The 20,193-nt window shown below is 43.1% G+C and overlaps 1 protein-coding gene and 1 long non-coding RNA gene across 4 annotated transcripts in view; both read right to left on the bottom strand.

Annotated features, from left to right (window-relative positions):
* The window catches only part of LOC309688086 (uncharacterized protein), a 34,735-nt gene extending 30,003 nt beyond the window's left edge, over window positions 1–4,732 (bottom strand). Inside the window, exons 1-2 of one of the 3 annotated variants that reach the window (XM_082503519.1) lie at window positions 4,540–4,732; window positions 4,398–4,443 (exon numbers count right to left, since the gene is read on the bottom strand). The gene's annotated coding sequence lies outside the window, so the exon portion shown is untranslated. Of the gene's footprint in view, window positions 1–4,397 lie in introns of all 3 variants that reach the window. The other 2 variants (XM_082503518.1, XM_082503520.1) reach the window with 2 other exon arrangements.
* Window positions 4,733–15,284: 10,552 nt separating this feature from the next.
* LOC309688085 lies at window positions 15,285–19,970 on the bottom strand. The gene is made up of 3 exons (XR_014270961.1): window positions 19,932–19,970; window positions 18,948–19,038; window positions 15,285–18,524 (listed from the first exon to the last, which is right to left on the bottom strand). It is a non-coding gene; the product is annotated as an uncharacterized lncRNA (long non-coding RNA).
* Between the last annotated feature and the right edge of the window lie 223 nt (window positions 19,971–20,193).

Genomic DNA, 20,193 nt, shown 5'->3' with positions numbered 1-20,193 from the left:
CCAGCTCAGCCTCCAGCACCTCAGACACTACCCACCATATCGTCTTTGTTTCGTCTTCACCCACTCCACCCTGCCTGGAATCTCTTCACCTCTCACGTGCATTGTTAATCCAGGTATTTAAACTAGTCTTCCTTCACTATCACACTGCACGTCTCCATCTCACTCACACGTGTTCTATCTTCCATTCTTCTCTCCAAAGCATTCCTTCACCTCTCCAGGCTCTTTCCCACCTGCTCCCCACTCTCACTACGGCTCGCCAGCTCCACAGACACTCCTGCCTGACCCCATCTGTCAGTCTGTCACCACTGCAAACAAGAAGGGGATCAGAGCAGATCCCTGATGTAGTCCCACCACGAATCCATCTGTCACTCCTCCTGCACACATCACCACTGTCCTCGTACCTGTCCCGCACCAGCCTTGCACATTTCTCTGCCACACCTGACTCATGCAGGAAGTCAGGTGTGGCCTTTAATAGAACAGCGGTGTAAATAAAAAAGGTCTTCTAAAATGACCTGCCAGGTCTTTGGCCCATGTTTAGTACAAAAAAGTACTTCAGTAGAACTGCGGTCAACACAGCCCAGACCCAGCAAACATCTCAGCACTGACCAGCTGCCGTCTGACTCCTCTCACAGGTTTTTATTCAGAATGATGTTGGAGGTGAGAGACAGCAGCTTCGTTTCAAATGTGCTTGCTGGGACGTTTTTGGAGATAAAGTCAAAAATGTCTCTTCAAATTCTGCTGACAGTCACATTTGCAAGCTTTCAAAATTATCTTAAATACAAGAAGTTTCCTTTAAAGATCAAATAACTTCACTTTTAAATTTCAAAGCGACAAACACTGGAGCTTCAGGGTCAGGCGGATCTCTCCAGTAACTCCATCAGGTCCAATCACCGTTGAACACCTCAGGCTGAAGTGAAACTGTAGACAGTCATGTGATCTGTCACACAATTAAAAGCTGCAGGTGACCTCACCTGTGCTCTGCGACACAGTCACCTTCCCCTCAGAGTTCATACAGGAGCCAACCGAGTACATTTAACAGCTAATTTAAGCCTGCACAGTCAGATCTAGCTCCTCATCTAATAAGGTGAGGGATTGGTTAGTTATCCACAGTGACATCAATGACATCGTACATGGGACAGCCGTATAACGCAAGTCTGCAGCCATCAGGTTTAAACTACAGAAAGACGAGAAAAGCCGACAGTCTGAATGTTCCTCTGACAAACATCCAGACCAGCCAGAGCTCTTCAGTAAGAATCAGCGGCACTAACATGTGACCAAAACATACAACCTGAGAATCTTAAACCTGACACAGCTGCACGCGCTCAGGCTCGAGGTTGCATAAGGACGCAGTATCGACCCGATGCCCGCTCCGGCAGCACATTAGCAGAGCAGGTGGCGCCTCACTTCTTCCAGGTATTTGTTTAATGTCGGACTTTAAACCGATCAAATTGACTCAAAGTAATTGCCAAACAGACACCCGGGCATCATCGGAGCCGTGAAGGGTTTAGCTCGTGGTGACGGAGTCTGAGCTCGCAGCTCAGCTGACGCTCGCCAGACTTTACCGAACAGGAAAACCTCAGGTCAAACATTTTTAACTCTGCAAGGTGAAAGAAAACCGTAGCGCACACCTGGAGAACAGCGAATCTTTGTTTTGTGAGCATCCACCAACAATCAGAAAGGGAGAAATTAGTCATGCTGTAGCAGTCACAGTGCTCGGCCTTTGACCTGGAGTTGGTGCTTCGTGCATTTCTTTAGTGTACTGAGTTTAGAGTTCTGTTCCTGGTTGTATTAGCGTTTAGTTTATACTTTAGAGTTTCTTGTTCCATCCTCTCGAGTCCCTGATCTCAAGTAAATGTCTTTGTGTTTCGCCGTTTAGTTATCATTTCTTACTTCCTGTTTTATTCTGGTGGTTATTTATCTCTAGAGCAGGGTGAGGAACTCCAGGCCTCGAGGGCCGGTGTCCTGCAGGTTTTAGATCTCACCCTGGGTCTACACACCCGAATCACATGATTAGTTCATTACCAGGCCTCTGGAGAACTTCAAGACATGTTGAGGAGGTCATTTAGTCATTTAAATCAGCTGTGATGGATCAAGGACACATCTAAACCTGCAGGACACCGGCCCTCGAGGCCTGGAGTTGCCCACCCTGCTGTAGTATCATCCAGCAGTGTGTCTGGTTGCTTTTCTGTGCAGTCGTTGGCCTTTGTCAGAGTGTCTGCACGTACAACTTGTGGTTCATTAGTTTGGACTTTGTTTTGTCCCTTGTAAATAAGCAGCTCACCTATTATTGAATCCTGCCTGCTGTCCATGTCTACGATTTGGGCCGTCAACATCCCAGCTGCCGTAAGGCGAGAGGCAGGGTACACTCTGGACGGGTCACCAGTCTTTTACACGACTTGTTGATTAAACATTTAAACAATGAAATGTTCGAAAACTTAGAAAATAAAGATGCTGTAATCTGACAAAACCTGGAAGAAAAAAAATGAACCAGGCAAAGGAGGAAAACCTAGAAAAGCCAACTTTTAGATCTGAGATGGGTTGAAGTCATCAAGCTGACCCTAAACTCATGTCTAAGACCAGCTGGCACGCTCAGTGTTGAGGCATAATGTCAGGTCTTAAATCCGGACTGCAAGATTAAATCTTTAATCACAAAGCAAACCTCCTTTAACTGATTATTCATTTTGGGTAGATAAACTCTAGTGTTTGCTGCCCTGTGGTGTCAGACGGGCTTTTGTTTGTTCGGTTGGTGGAAAAATTCAGAGACCGACAAACGTGCATCTAATTGTTTCTTAGCTCAGGCGTGGCGGAGGATCAGCCTGCTGTCGGACGCCCACAGTAGGTATGAGTATTTTTCTGCTGTCGCTGGGTGGAGAAGCTGTTCAACCACAGCCACACATTCCTGCAGCGAACCAGTCAACACAGACCGGAGGAGCCGAGGGTGCGCCTGAACGTACACTTATGTTTGGAGTGGATCAAGACCTGTTGATAATACTTTACTGTGCAAAACATGGGAGAGAGAAGACAACTTATCGAAATTTATAGAAAGCTTAATGTTTGGATTTAAAGCTGGAGTCCAGGGTGCTTTGGTCAGCTAAAGATAACAAGTTCAAAGTGATATAAAACTATAAAATGTAGTAAATCTTCTGATTTGGGAGGTTTTTAAATCAGTTTGACTTTTTTAGATTAAGAAGATGATAACATTAAACTCATTAATCTGAATATTTTCAGTCATCACGTGTCAGGAGTAACAGTGGTAAGTTCTTTAAGATTGTTTTGCAGTATGTCACAGTGCTGCAGACGCTCGTTTATGGCCCTTTTTAGAGATAGCATGAAAGAGCTGGGGCGGGGGCTTCAAAGTGGCTTCCAAAGGCAGCAGCAACTGAATTCGATCATATTATTGCAATAAAGTAAGCAAATTCATGCTCTTTGTACTTTCAGTGCAACATTTAAATGACAATGTACTTGGTTAATGAATGGTTGGCAGAACAAGAGTAACCATCTATCACAGCGTTTCCATTTTATGTTCTTCCTCCTTTATGTTTGCTCAAACTCATAAAAGCGTGCAGCACAAAAAACTTCCAATAGCCAAACTTTCCTTTGATCTAAAGTCCAGGAAGCGTGAAACAGAGCCGAGCTAACGGCACCAAAACCTCCAGTTTGGATCCAGTTTTGGTTAAAACGGCGCAGAAACAGACTGTGAGCGGCTGTTCGACATGCTGCTGCGGCCCGACGCTCACAAACTTCTTACCATCCACTAAATATAACATACGTATAGTTCATATGTAATGTTTTTACAAGTTTTAAGGATTTGTAGAGTTTGTTTTCAAAATCCCGTATCGGTGTTGGTTTTGTCCTCAGGTGGTTTGCACAGGTTGGTGTTAGTTTAAGTCAATATTAGGTTAAGTGACGCAAACATGACGGCGCTGCTGGATCATGAAGCGGACTCCGCAGACGCCGCCAATAACAAAGCATTTACTAGATTTAAATTAAGTGCGTGTGAAGCTGAAGTGACCCCAGCAGCATGCGTGATGTCACTGTAACCAAGGCAACAGGACCATTTGCACACCAAACACTCACGCACGCACCTCCGCAAACTCGTGTCGGGAGAGCACACCGGACACCGGATACACCCCCAGCAGCCCTGCATCCAACAACACGCGCGTGCACAAAACCAGTTCTTACGCAGGTATGAATTACACGTCACAGTCTCGCATTAAAACCGCATGTTTCCTGAAAACAACACGAGTTTCGCTGGAAGTGATTACTGAAGTCTGCTCTCACGCGACACACAGCCAGAAACCAACCAGCCAACAAACAGCAGAATAAAAAAAAGCAGCAGCTCAGGCTGTGAGGAGACGCTGTGCAGAGGCCGCAGGTGCGAGTAATGACCGACTCACCTGCGGGTGGATGATCTCCGCTCTGCGACTCTGGGCTTCTGACCGGCTGAGCGATAAGTGAACAAACTCATCAGCAAACACTGAATTATGTTCTTCCAAAGCGGAGCAGAGACTGGAGCGCTGCAGGTAACCCGAACCTTACCTGCTGCAGGTAGTTTATAAGCCACGCCCCCTCCACAGACCTGTCTGCACGCACGCACACAAAAACACCTGCTGCAGGTCACCTACATCACGCTGCAATAGCTCTTCCTATTTTGGTTTCCTGCGTCCTATTTCTGTGCCAAACCTTCCTCTGATCTGTCCTCGTTCGCCTCCTTACTCAGAAAACCACGACCTTTCACGTCCTCGTGAAGCTTTTGTGCTCTTCGTTCTTTATTTCACTCGTGTTTAGTCTGTCTGATGATTGCCTCGGTCCACAGGTGTCTGTCAAGGACGCATAGACGTGCTCCGAGTTCGGAATGGGACGTGGCAACGTCAGCCTGGCCTGCTTTCAATTTGTAATCAAACCATAAAGCAATAAAACTCAGAAACCATCTAGCTCACAACTGTAAACACGCAGCTTAATTTTTAATGAGCAGACACACTTTCCAAGGCCTCACATGTGATGATGCAGCATTTATAATCGCAGCGTTAATTATAAACCTTATTCAGGTATTGTTGTGCTCACCTGAGCTGCCAAAGCACCGACACTGAACCGCATTTAGTCTTTAAGCAAAACCTGAAACACGTTCACACACAGCAACACGTTTATGATGAAAACAACACAACACTTGTGCTTACGGGCACCTGCTCCTCTCCAGCTCAGCCACAACACTTCACGTGTGTTTTAAAACACATCCATGTACACAATGTTTAGTTTTTGCACTGTTAGTGGATGAAAAAGTCGACCTTTGAACCCTGGAGAGCTCAGTTCGACTTCCTCACACAGCTGACTGCTACAGACTATTTTAATCTTGCTATTAATTATATAAAGTTAAAGTCAAGCCCTAAAAACTTTGTAAGTTTTAACCAGCAGAAAGCTCAGAAAACATTTGTGTTTTCGGTTCAAAGAGTTTTTTAAAGCCCTGTTTTCTCGGTTGCCGTGGTAACAGATCCCTACTGAAGACAAATCAGCTGTTATTAAAATCCATGAATATTTGTGACTGTGAGGAAAACTCGAGCACAAACACGTGCTGCTTTCTGAAGTGTTGGTTTTATGTTTTGTGGTGTTTGTGTCTCATGAAGCTGCTTCATGATCAGGATTGAAACGTTCCGGGATGGAGACGTGAGCGTCCACCTGAACCAGCAGTTTCACCAGATTTGAGGCTGTTTTCAGATAATTATTCATTTTTCAGTGTTTTGTGTAGTTTAATTATAGCTTTTGGTCTTTTTGTACATAACTGTTGAAATTAAAAACATTCAAAGGCCACAAAAGGAAAAGTGAAGCCCGTGTTGCCGGCCTCGCCTCGTTTCCCGGCGCCGTCCTGACCCCTGTGTGAAAACATGCCCAGGCGGAGGCTTCGTCAGGCAGCCCACACAACACCTTTGTGCGTTTTATGTGCAGAGGGGAAGGTGTTTGTTCAGCACTCGCGCAGTGACAACATCACCATGGAAAAAACTCGCAGTCCTTTATGAACTGATGTTTTCTTTCCTTTCTTTTGTCCGTGTGATATACGTCTTCATGTCACTCTCTGAGTTTGCACAGTAACTACAGTCGTAATGAGCTGCCTGCACATACGGCCTTTTCCTCAGCAGTGAGGACAAAAAAAGGCAGACATTTCAAAACCTGACAAAAAAAATTTCTTTATATTTGCAAGATAATGTTTTGGTGCCAGTGTTCAGATGTTTGTTGAGATGAACAAAAACGTGCTTATTTTAAAACTTTCTTCTTGTATATTTTCTTCTTTTTTTTGCTGTTTTCTTTCCTAAAACTGACCCAGATATCCATCGTGCGTCTGAACCAGCCTGAAACGAGCCTGGTGTAAGTCCAGAAAACCATTATGAGTGACCGTGGAGGCCCTTACATTGTAAATGAAACACATCTGACAGCTAACAGAGCCTGCATGTGACGTACCTCAGACTGTGCTCTTCGAGTCTCTGCAGGCTGATGTCACAGCGCTCTGTGAAACAGTCACGACCTTCAAACATCTGATTCGTGTTTCTGAAAGCAAATTTTCATCTCTCTGGTCTCACGTGTTCATAATTCGTGTCAGTGTATACAAGATGAACATTTTCTACTTGTAAAGAGCTGAAAAGTCCACATTTGAAGTTTGAAGGTGTGGGTGATGGAGATGAGATGTGATGTTCATGTCTAAGAAGACAGATTACCGTTAGGTGACCATGTCATGTGAGGCTTTGATATCAGGCTGGAGAGATGAGTTAGCATCATGGATCGTGTTAACTGCTGGTTTGGCAAGCTAACAAACTATTTCCTGTCTGATTTTGTTATCAGTGAGATTACAAAGGGAGATACAGTTAGCCGTGCAAAAGTCTTGAGTCAAACCTTCCAAGGAGCCAAATGTCTGGTAATGTCTTAAAGCAGCGGTCTCCAACCTTTTTTGCGCCACGGACCGGTTTATGCCCGACAATATTTTCACGGACCGGCCTTTAAGATAAATACAACAAAATAAAACTAGTACTGGTATCGAAAAAAAAGAAGATTTATTCACAACACACGTGGAAACTCACGGACCGGTACTGGTCTGAGACCCGGGGGTTGGGGACCGCTGTCTTAAAGTGCTCCTGAGCAACAGTTTTCCTTCTGGAGACCTGTCAGAGTTTTCCTTTGGACACCAGCTGCTTTTTCACAGGAACGATAACGCAGACGTATGAATCGTTCAAGCATGAAGGGCTCCCAACGAACAACGTTGTCTAAACATCGCAGAGGACTGAGCAAAGAACCAGGTCTAAAAAGTATCTTTAGACACCTTGTTACCAGCAGCCTGTCACACAACACATTTTTGAACAATTTCTTTAGTTGAATCTATAAAAAATCTCAAAGAAAACACAGTTTGACAGCATGAAAGAATATTTCTGCGCAAACAAAAGAGCTGTTAGAAATTCTGAGGAAGCTGGGCAAAAGAAGTGTAACGTCTAAAAAACTGTCTGCAACAAATGAACAGCGTCTGAAAGAAACAGGAAAACAATCCAGCAAAGAGCTGAGACGAGAGCAGAGAGACGATCGGGACCTTCGGCTGATCGTCTGCTGTTCTCTGGAGTCTCAGCAGAAATGGTCTCAGTGAAGGACGGCCGTCAGGAAGCCGTGCTTAACGAAGGGAGAGGTATGAAACTGGACTGAAGACCAGAGGAACCGGTCTGATGGAGAGATGGACCCACGGTCAGGAGGAGGTCAGCAGTCGGAGTCTGCAGCCATCTGTGAACACGCTGGAGGCTCTGCCATGTTTGGCTTTTTAATCGGTGATGTTGGAGATCCTTCGAAACTGCTGGAATTACGAACGCAGACGACACCATCAGATTTATCTGGAAAGCATCTGACTGATAACCGCGTCACTGTTTTCCTTTTCTTTCTTTTTTCTTTTGCTTTGTTTTAGTTTATGTTTTCATACATTTCAATAAACATATTGTCTGTAATATAAAGAGAAGGGGGGTGGCGTGAGACTTGCCCAACACTGCATTCACTTTTCATTTGTAACGTAGCATCTCTGGACCATAACGTGAACGACATGTTGGATGATTAACCATCCATGATCATCATCGTCCAAAATCACAGATTTATAACACAGAGCTGAATCTGACAGCTGAAGTTTATCTGTTGTGCGGGCAGACAGCAGAACAAAACTGAGCCTCAAAAATACTTTTGAACTTGTGGGGACCAGGATTTTGGTCCCCACAAACATATGAATACATGCTCACATACACACATTAAAAAAACAGGCAGAAGAAATCAAAGTCCTGCCATATTTTGAGGAATTGTAGACACGTGAGGCTCATTTGCATATATGTAAATGAGGGGACACACTCTGGGCCATAGATTAGCGCAATGAGTTTATCGCTATACAATTATGTAAATGAGGCCCGGTGTTGTAGGACAGTTACGTAAGGCGGCGTATTTCAAAGAGAGGTTTAGTAGGAAATTACATAAGATGCTGGTTCTGAGGCTATTTACAGCCACGGCGAACGGCGTGCTGCCAACACAATCCCACCAGGACAATGAGCTGTATTTATGGCTACGAGTAAAAGGGAATTTAACGGCCGACACGAGCCAGGGAGCTGGTAAATTTAGGTTGTAGCTGCTTGGTTTGTCACATCTGCCAGTCATGGGAAGCTCTTTTTGTTCAAAAGTTTTAACCACCAGAGCCACCCATGAGTTTTTAAAGTTCCCTGTTTGATAAATTCATATTTAATGGTCTCCTGCTGGGTGGTTGCTCTCAGCCACACTCTGATCAGCTGATTTTCAGACTCAAAACTAAGCAGATTTGAATTTGGACCAAGGAAAGAATCCACATCACCTCCCTCTGCTCTGTTTTGTCATTTTTGGCCCAAAACAACTGTTTACACAAAAATCTTGCCAAGTTCAGTTTTTGGTGCCACTGAGCCGAATGGATGACCTTGTCATGGCCCCATCTGTCGCCTTCACGCTGATTCTGGCTCTCTCAGCTCACCATGATAATAATTCATGGACTGATCACTGCTCTTATTATGTTGGACTTGCTTTTTCTTATGGTTAAGTGCATAAACATATTTTTGTACTTTCAATAATTATATCTGAACTATCCATCCTGCTTGGTGCCTTTATGAGGCTTAGACGCTGCTTTAAAGCCCGTATCCACCTCTTTTTTCTTTAATGATGTTTCTTTACCTGCAGAGGGTGTGAAGGGAACAGAAAATGAAAGAAATGGGTGGTTATGAGGAGTTTGGGGTGGGTAGTTGGGCAGACAAAATACTGGACTGGACTTGAAGTTGTTGTTTATTTCCAGTTTCACACAAAGAGTCAGTGTTGCTTGTTTTTGTCCGTTTATAACCTTTAATCACATGACTGTTACTGTAGCAGTGATGCTGAAGGTGCTTGAACCTCAACAAAACTCACCTGACGTGCAAAACAAAACAAAAATCTTGATTGACTGAATATTTTCTTCAAACTGAGCCGAGGCCTGAGTGGCAGCTGAAACTAACTTTCATCCAATAAACATGAACGACTGTAGAAAAGTTCGGGTTCTGTTCTCCAGTATTTCCTTTAATCGATAAAACCTTTTTATTTTTGTTTCTCATTTTAACCTTTTGAAGCCTGAACCATAAAATAATCCCCAGAAAATTATATTTTCTTGAAAACGACAAATTAAAAAACAATAATAATAATAATAATAATAATAATAATAATAATACATTTTATTTGAAAGCACCTTTCAGAACACTCAAGTACACTGTACACAGTAGAATAATAAAAGCAACATAAAAGCCAGCAGTTTACAGAATCATAAAAGCATAAGACATAAAACAAATTTAAAATAGCAGATTTAAGAGGTTATGTGGGATAAGCTATTTTGAACAAGTGAGTTTTGAGTTGGGACTTAAAGAGAAAGAAGGAAGAGATATTTCTCAAATCAGGAGGTAGGGAATTCCAGAGTCGAGGAGCAGAGCAGCTGAAGGCCCTGCTCCCCATGGTGGAAAGACGGGGGGAGGGGACGGAGAGAGAAAGGGAAGAAGAAGATCTGAGACATCGAGATGGGGCGGTGATCTGAACCAGATCAGAGAGATATGGAGGAGAGAGATGATGAATAGCCTTAAATGTGTACAATTGATGCTGCTGCAGGACAGGAGTGATGTGGTGGGCAGAAGGGGTCCTGGTGGTGATACGGGCAGCGGAGTTCTGGACGCGTTGGAGCTTGTGGATGGATTTTTGAGTAAGACCCAAAAGAAGTGAATTACAATAATCGATCTGGGAAGTAACAAGGCTGTGGACAAGAATGGCAGCGGCATGTGGGGAGAGAAAAGGACGGAGACGATTAATGTTGCGCAACTGAAAATATGCAGACCGAGTGACGTTATTAATGTGTGAATTGAAAGATCGAGTGCTGTCGAGGATGAGACCCAAGCTTTTCACAGAGGAAGAAACGGAGACCGGCGAGTTATTGATAGTAACAGAGAAACTGTTGGTTCTGGATAATGTTGATTTAGTGCCGACCAAGAGGAGCTCGGATTTATTACTATTGAGTTTGAGAAAATTAGAAGAGAACCATGAATTTAGTTCAGCTAAGCAGAGGGTGAGGGAGGATGGGGGGAGAGCAGAATCAGGTAAAAGGTAAATATTAATTTGTATTATGAGTTTTCATTTGTTTACATTGGCTACATTCTGCTGTTTTTCTTTTTTTATTCACTAAAATGTACTGTACAATTTATTTTGGCTTTTCAGGGGCTGATGTAGACGTCTACGAACTCATGTATTAAATATGATACACTCCATGTTAAAGGGTTACGCATTAGGACAGGCGGTTTCTCTGTAGCATTGCTGCCCAGTACTGAAGTGAAGTGGACTATGAAGTTTGAGTAATCTTATCTTGCATTGCATTGGATCCGGGTCAGGACACAACGGTCTGAGCAGAGCTGCTCCGGCTAGCTAGCTATCCTCCAGCTAGCTAGCTAGCTAAAACTTCTTTCTGTAAAGTTTCAAACACATCTGTGACAAAGGATCGCTCTGAAAGCCCACAGTCAGGTGCTGCTGGGCACTAACCTGACTTACTGTCAGGAATGCAAACCAACCTGTTGCTGTGGTTGTACAGGAACTACATCCAACCATTGTGCAGTATGGGAATGGGGAAGATTGTCTTCTTAGAGAAGTATGGGGTACGGGCCATATGGCGTTAATAAAATAAAAGCTTCCGAATTACTGTATCCATGGTTACCCTTGAGTAAAACATTAGTTTCATCAGAATCAAACAAACACCTTCCCCCCACCCCTGCCCACCCACCTCACCAATCTGAGTCTCGGTCTGAGTAACCCTCATCACTCACATACAGACTCTATTCAGACGAGTCTTTTCTTTGCACCTTCGAGCACTTTGCTCTCCAGTGTGTGCCTTTCTATCGTTTTGTATATATTTCTCTAGTTTGTATAAAACTCTTCTGTTTACTATTTATTCCTGATGTCTTTACTATTTATATAGTTTTTACTCCTGCACGGTTGGCGTGGAGCACCCATAATTTCGTTGTACCAGGACAATAAAGGGTTTTTCTTCTTCTTCTTAAAACAGAAAACGCTGGATACAAAACCCAGGATCATGACGTGCGCTCCTGTCCATGAATATTCATGTGTGGTTTTCAGTGATTGATTAGCCTCACTTGGGTCTAAGAGCAACTTAAACCGGTGGATAGGGATGACGCCGTTACTGAGCTGAGTGCATCCCTCTGATGGAGAGAAGATGCTACAGAGCGGCTGTGGAGGATTAGCTGATGGCAGTTTGATGGGGGCTGCATCTCTTGGCTTCAGTGAGCTAAGGCTCCTAGGGCAGAGAATGGGAGTATCTATGATAGCGTTAGCATCAGGGCCTGCTTCAGAGGCAGAGATAGCACTGATTAAACTTCAGGCAGTGTGGCGACAGAACAGTCTTTCTGTGCCAGGGTTTCTATGACCTAAGAGATTCATCTAAATCCAAAAGATTCAGTTTTCAGGTTTAAAGGAAACTTGAGATCATTGTACAGACACTCAAGATATCAGTCAGTTATTTCAATTCTGCCCAGAGTGCAGGAGGGGCCATAAAAACAGAGCGTAGGACAAACATCTACTGCGTGTGCACCAAGTCTGCACTTGGAGGCAGGAGGGCTCAGCAGTGGTGTAAATAACGTCATCGCTCCCTGTGGTTAGAGTATTTTTACATATTCCTAATAAAACTCCTTGTTTGGAGGCGGCTGTAGATCGTGATTTTAAAATAAAACTTGTGACGCGTCTCTGCAAAGTCACTACAACAAGAAACATGTTTACTACTGAAATAAATCGATTTCACAATCAAGTGATTTAACATTTGTTTCCTGACATGCAGCTAGTGTTTTACACTCGGATGATGAGGCGAGTGGATTTGTGTGAACAGGTTGAAGAATGAGCTGCTAGTGACTGCGATCTGTTTGCAGTTCATTCTAATCTTCGGGTCTGTCTTGCCTTTGATGCGTCACACTCCCATAACCCCCCCCTATCTGACAGCTGCATGGACAGACAGAGGTTCCCTTTAATGGTACTTACTGTTAAAAATAAATAAATTCAAGTTTTCACCACACGGTGGCAGCATTTTCAGTATAGTTGTCCACCCCGACTGGTATATCATTTTTTACACATGTTGGAAGTTATTTTGTATTGCTGCTTAAAAGACGTCTTCTAATCTAATGTTTCTATTCTACTGAAATAAGTCGGCTGAGTATGACAGTTACATGAATTCATGTTGTGCATGTTGCGCTAACATTAGCTAGTTATCTGTATGTCATGTTGGGTTCAGGCCAGGCTGGACGTCAGCTCCTGGATCAAAGGGATATTCCATGAGAGTTCAGCTATTTCAGCTTCAACAGAATACAGTTACATTACCCAAAACAGCCCAGTGGGAATCAAACCTGCCTGAACCTAAGACGACGAACACAACACAAACTAAAACCACCAGGTATGATGATAACGCCGAGGTTTCGTTTTCTCTTAGAAACAGTTTTTGCGTGCTTCTCTCAAGTCTTTTATATTTAACACGTGTCATATTAACAGGACAGCACAGTGGTGCAGTGGTTAGCACGTTCTGTGTTCGTCTGGAGCCGTGGCGTGGAGTTTGCACGTTCTCAGTGCGGGCTCTCTCCAGGTACTCCGGCTTCCTCGCACAGTCCAAAAACGTGCATGGCGTTTCTAAATTGGCTGGTTGTCTGGCTCTCTGGGTGGCCCCGCCTCTCGCCCTGTGACAGCTGGGATAAGCTCCAGGCCCCCGTGACCATGAATCAGATAAGTGGAAGACAATGAGTGGTAATGTTAACGTATGGATTTTCATGGTGCTTAGCTTGAAATCCAAGAACATACCAGTGTTACTGATGGATGTGTGAGTAAAATTGCAGCTTGTATATTTGGTATAAAAGCCTTCAGGCTCACATTTCCTGGAGATGATTTGTGTGCGATTCATTCGAGAGCAGAGGGAACATGTGGGCTTCAGCACACTCTCCGACCTCCTCACCTTTCCGCCTCGATGCCCAAACAGCCTTTTGTTCTCTAAACTGACCAATGGCACGGCCGCCTGTCAGGCCGTCAGCCAGTAACAGCTCCTGTTATGATGCAAATGAGCCAATCAGGACTCCATATGTGCCCCCAAAACCGACCAATGAGAAGGCAGACTACCCAGTCTGGACCCAACTCCACCCGTGAACACACGCTGAACTCCACTCAGCCGTTCTTTGTGTTGTTCACTGTACACTTGTGCTCTGTGTGTGCGCGTCTCCTGACCTTTACAGCTACATCGGCTGCGACCTTTTTAGCTGCATTTTATCTGACACGCTAAGAGGAGAAAAATGACAAAAAAGGGTCAAATGTCTTGTTTTTGTTGTCCTTGTTGTTAATCGCTGACATTTTCTCACATTTTCACCAGGCGACCACGACGCATCGTGCACTGGAGCTGAATTTGCATTTTAATCGCACCTGAAGAGCCGAGACGGCTCCACAGACCTGAGAATAAAGAAACTGATGCAACAGCTTGGAGTCACTTCATGATTGTCTGTTTGTCTCATTTGTGCAAACTAAATGATTCAAACATCAAAACTGCTTCATGGTGGGACAGTTTTCAGGTCTGCATTTTTACACACCGTCTGATCTTTGAGAAATGAACATTTGTTTCTGTCATTTTCAAATACTGACTAACACTCGTCCCTGGAAGGCTGACACAGTCAGTCTGTGCCCCTCGGAGCAGTGACAAACATATTTGAACAACCACACACAGTAAAAATGGCCATACAGCCTTTTTAACGCCCACCAGGGGGCGATACCTGTGGCTGCAAAAAGACAGGAAAACGCCCCTCTGTGACCAAAAATGGGAATGTTGCTATACTTGTGGGGACCAAAAGTCACTTGCCCGTCCTCACGAGTTTTGGTCTTAGTGTCAGGGTTAGAATTAGGTTATGGTTAGGTTTAGGCCTATCCTTCAGCATCAATGAGATGTCCTCTCTAAGATATCAAAACGAGCATGTGTGTGTGTGTGTGTGTAATCCTGTCTTTATCCTTTTCTTTATTTCACCAGCTGATCGGTGTCCTCGCCTGCTGTTCGACATGCTGTTGTTCTTTTGGAGGACTGTGTGGAAGAACATCACTGTTAAGTTAGAGCAGTGATTCTTGAGATAAGGGACAAAACCCAATTTTGTGGTTAAAAATATGCATACAAGTGTTACCCAACTGCGTAAAAGACAAACCAAGGCAATGTTTATACAACAAAAGTATGATTTTGCATTTTTTATACATATTTATTTATTTTAAATGGTACAATACATTACCAGTACCTTAAAAATCCACTGTCCAGAAGCAGTTGTGATAATATTAAAATACAGAAAAAGAAAATCAAAAGTAATATAAAATTAAACATCATGGCTCTCTTCACTAAGTATTTAAGTCAATACCTTATATAATATCAAAATATGCAATTGAAAATTTATTTTTACATATTTTTTAAGTGATTAAAATCGTGTCCAGAGTTTTTGTCAACACCATCAGATTTTTTTAAAAGTACAAAAAAATCAGGAATTATTGTGGGCAGCTTACACTCTGAGGACCCCTTCACCACTTCCTGTTTGAGACACATGCCATGAGGTCACTGCTGTGATAATTTGTTTGTTTTTATTTCATTTATTGCACACCTTTCTGATAAAACTCTGTGTCACAGCCATAGTGCGTCGTAATCCAAGATTTAATTATTTTTTCTTGTAAAAACAGCCTCATTTAGGTAGATTGTTGAGGCCATAAGCAGCTGATGAAAAACAAGATGGCTTCTGTCAGAAAAACACGTGTTATGAGAGAAAGTCGGGTATTGTGTCAACACCATCAGGATTTTTGTCTGACGGTGTTGACAAATGTCACAAATGTGTGCTATTCACCACTTATATTAAGTTATTTTTACTAATATTTCAGTCATATTACTTCTTGTGTATTTTACTGATATTTCTGCTTCACAGGTGTGTCAAATATTATCACATTTGCCTTATCTTGAATCTCATTGTTTATGTTTACATTATTAATCCTGTAGGAACATGCTTAGTCCTCTGCATTTGACCCATTCACTCAGTGATGCAGTGGGCAACTACCAATCCAGGATAGCCTCTGTTCGTTGGATTTAAACACCCAACCTTCCGATCATGTGGCATCTGCTGAGCTAGCTGTGCCCCGACTGCTGTGATGATGTATGAATCCTGCTTCCGGGCCAAACTACTCTGTATTTATTAAGCCTGTTGTGCTGTTAAAATGTTTTAATGCTTTTTATCTTGTTCTATTTAATCTGAACAAGCCCCTAAAAAGTGCCAGTGATCACTGTCAGCCTAACCATCGGGAACCCTCACGTTAACTTTTATCAAGTGGAAAAAAGTTAGCGTTCATCCTCCAGCTTCACTGTGTTTATGTTATGCTAATATGGAAGAAATAAAAATTCAGTGTCATAAATTCAATGTCTAAAAATACTTGAATTCTGATGATACTATATTTCTTCCATATGCTAACATAGCTGTGTCGCTAGCGATCACGTAGCACATCATTATAAACCAGCTAGCCCAACTTCAGTAACCTGACAAACGTCACTGCTGTTTAGTTTTCTGTCTCCATTTATGTTGGAAGTGATAGCAGAGCTGGTGTATCATGTTCAGGTGGAACATGATAATCTGTGAAAAAGCATAAGGTTCAGAAAAATTATAGTAATTACAAAATGGTACATTTCAGGCTAGAATAGCAAAGGGGAAGCTGTCAGAGGAACGAAAGAGAAGGAACTGGGATGATCAAAAAAGAAGGAGAGAAAACATTAACAGCCAGCCTGAGTTGAAGAAAGAGTTTCTCATAAAGGGAAAGATGGAGAAATAGAGTGAAAGAGGGAAAAATAAAGAACATCAGTGATCTGAAAGGAAGAGAAAAAAGTCAGAAGAGAAGGTTTTGGAAACAAGCAGAGACAAAAGGAGAGAAAGTCCAGCAGCGTCTAAACACAACCACAGAGAACTTTAGGAATCAGGAGCAGGCAGCTACTGGCTGGCGAACTATTAAGATGTAGAACTTGCCATGTGCAAAAACAGAGTTGTTATGATGCGTCTTGTGATATTACAAAGGTTGCTAAGGTTTAATGGTCATTTTGAAAGAAATAATATCTTGTTTTATATCTTGTCGCCTCTGTCAGTGCAGCCCAGGGTGGCTGTGGCTACAATGTAGCTTTTACCAGTGTGTGGATGTGTGTGTGGATGTGTGTGTGGATGTGTGTGTGACTGGATGTGTAAAGCGCTTTGGGGTCCTATAAAGGCTATATAAATAGAGGCCATTTACCATTTTCTACTCGTGTGTCACCACCGTCAGCACCTTGTCAACTCCATAATATGGAGTTTTGGTTTATTTTTCTCTTTTGGAGAACCGAGACATATATTTTCCTCCCTCATGATCTTCCAATAAAAATAAGCAATTTCCTCAATAAATGTGTAATTTGCATTCTGCTTAATATGATTGTTTCTTATAGAGATTAAATACAAGCTTCTGAAAATATGTATGACTGTAACTCTAATAATAAAAAGCCAAAACAATCTTACTTTTAAATGTGGTAATTACTTTGAAAACACATGTGCATAAACAGAATAGAGAAGCTGCTAATAGTCAAAATAGCTGAAACAACCTAATTTAAAATATATATTTTTGCATTTCTTTGAAAAAACCTTGCACTTCTCCAGCAAAAACACAAATGATTAAAAAATGTTACACCTGGGAGACCAAAACATGGTGAGACAGCCACAACTTTGTGTAACAATTATATATAAATATGTTTTTGAAAAATCACAAAATATATTTTAGAAAATTAAAACCTGTTTTGTCCCTGATCTCAGGAATCACTGAGAGACGAGTAACACAAACAACCCTGGGACCACAGATCCAGAGTAAAACTGTTTCTGCACGTTAGCTGAAATCTAGGCTACATTCACGCTCTCAATTTCTGATGGGTGTAAAACAGGAATTATTAGTCCACTGGTCTCTGCTTGGGTCCCAGTGATGTTAATCTGTGTTATCAGACCTTTAGCCTGAGGATCTGTGCAGACACCAGCGTGCCTTTATTTGTTTTACCATGAGGAATCATCTCCATAGAGAGCAGCAGCCACACGTGGTTGATTGATGACCTGATGCTGCAGAGGTGAGAAGTAGCATGTCCAGGTCTAAGACCTTTGTTCTCAGTAGGAAAATGATGGAGTCCTAACTCCAGATTAAGAATGTGGAAGAGTTTAAGTATCTCAGCGTCTTATTCAAGAGGGAGGGAAGGAGGGAGACTGACAGACTGCATTAGTGAGAGGGCAGTCAACCCGCATTTCACTGCTCACCTTTGATCATCACTTTGAGTGACTAAAAGAATGTGGCAGAAATCAGCTTCCACTAAAGGACTTCCTGTTACAGATAGCTCCCTCATTCAGGAGGACTTGAGAGTAAACCCACTCCTCCACCTTCCAATGGTTCATGGTTCACCTCAGGGACGTTCAACTCAGAGGGCACACGCTAAACATTGACCAGAACCAGGATGTGCAGCCCTTTTAGATGGCTTGGAACAGCTGAAGCAGCTGGTTGGGAGAGGGAGGTCTGGAGGTCTTTACTTAGACTGCTGGCCCTGGAACCTGAACCTGGATGGATGGATGGATGGATGGATGGATGGATGGACCAACATCAGAGTCTAGGCCCTCTTCCAGTTTGGCCCTGAGGGCAGTCAGACCTGATCCAGGCTCCACGGTGCCGTTAGAGGTCAACGTCTTTGAAAGTTCAGGAAGTGTCAGAGCTTTGAAATCTGACGATTATTTTACAGTCATGTCAGACTGAAAAGACTTATTCACAACCAGCACTGTCCCATCCAGCCCCTGTGTTTCTTTCTTCTTCATCCTTGCTAGAAGCAGAGTTCAGCGCTCAGCTCCGTGGAAAGCTGGGGGCACATTTCATTCATTAGACGGAGTAAAGACGGGCGGATCTCTCTGAGGTCTCTGCAGAAGAAAGAGCTGAGTTAAATCAAGCGCGCCTGAAGAGAGATCACATTATTCAGAGAAAGACTTCTGTACCGCCTCAGGTGTGTGTGTGTGTGTGTGTGTGTGTGTGTGTGTGTGTGTGTGTGTGTGTGTGTGTGTCCTGTGGGGTATGCAGCACTGTGCTGTGAAGGTCGGACAGTTGTCTAATGACTGTCTAGCGAGTGTGTGTCTGTGAGACAAAGAGAAGAGAGCCAGAAGTCTCTCGAGGGTTATTTTAAATCATATACGTTACATTTAAGGCGGAAACAGGTGTAAGGTGGCAGCAGAGAGAAAGGGGAAAGACTGGTGTGCTGAGAGGGAGAGAGAGATGGATGCTGAATGACAGATAAGTCGGTGAAAACATAAAAGAGGAAAACACAGACGTTACATAATGGTTTTTACCAGCCGTCTGTCTGCGCCGCCGCCTGCTGGTCACAACGGTGAACTGCAGCGTCTGTGAACAATCACTCAGAGTCGTCATGATGTAAGTACGCTGAAAAATAACAGAGAGAGACCCTCTGTTGGTGCAACATCCATGAAATCAAATGCAAACAGGAGGAAGAATAAAACTTTTGAGCTGCACAGTTTCCTTTTGTTCCAAAGAGTCAAATCACAGTTTAAAACAACTAAACTCAGGCTTGATTTTAAAGTGCCAAGCAGAAAGTAACACAGTAAGCTAACACCACATGAACACGTCGAGCCAGCTAGTTTAACAGTTTAACAGGTACTTTAAACTTCAGCTCCACCCTCTTGGATGGGACAGTTTGTTGTTCTCTTATTTAAGGACAATTTAATCCAAATTCCATTTTAACTCATTTTTCAGAAATTTGCTGCAGTTTCGTTGGAGGTAAACGTCATACATTTACGATAAAAGGTTTTATTTGAAAATGTAAAAAATGTTTCCTTGTTTTTGATTTGCTCTAAGTTCTCATGACAGACCGGTTGTGCTACTTGCAGTACCTCCATGAGCCACCAGGGGGGCACATTTATAATTCATTAATTAGAAATGTTTTCTACGTTGATAAAAATGTCATCACTGCAGTTACAAATAATAGGACGTTAAAGACGGGGTCCAGGTAACTGTGTGAACACGCTAAAGCAGCACAGAAGTCTTTTACTGTGATTTCCTTCCAGAGTTTCTTCTAAAAATGAAAAAAGGCGCTTACATGTAAACGTCAGACACACAGACTCAGTATTTCCAAACTCTCTATGATGAGTCATCCACGGAGCAGAGACTCAGACAGCAGCAGAACAACAGACTGAGCTCTGAACAGTTTCTGATAACGATCCCAAACGCCCTCACTACGATCAGCTGATCCGAGCAGACAGACAGAGGGGAGCGATCCTCTGCTGTCCTCATCAATAAATAACCAGCGTCACTCTTACCCCCCCTCGTTCTGTCTCCTGTCCTCAGATGATTCGGGTCGTCGCCGGGTTACAGGCCGAGGCTCTCATCCTTTTATGCCTCATCACAGCATCTTTAAAGAAGGTGAACAGCTCGTGGACACATTTTCTGAAACTTTCCTGGGCATTTCCTCTCCGCCTTCACCTGTTTCCTCTGTCCAGCTGTTCATACTCCACTGCTGATTATTTTTATTTAACCTTTATTAACACAGCTCCTCCCCCCGAAACTCCAGGTCTTATTTGT

The sequence above is a fragment of the Aulonocara stuartgranti genome, assembly GCF_965226115.1.
Source record: "Aulonocara stuartgranti genome assembly, chromosome: 14".
Lineage (NCBI taxonomy): Eukaryota > Metazoa > Chordata > Actinopteri > Cichliformes > Cichlidae > Aulonocara > Aulonocara stuartgranti.
Note: the sequence above shows the minus strand (reverse complement) of the source record. Positions and strands in the feature narration are given on the sequence as shown.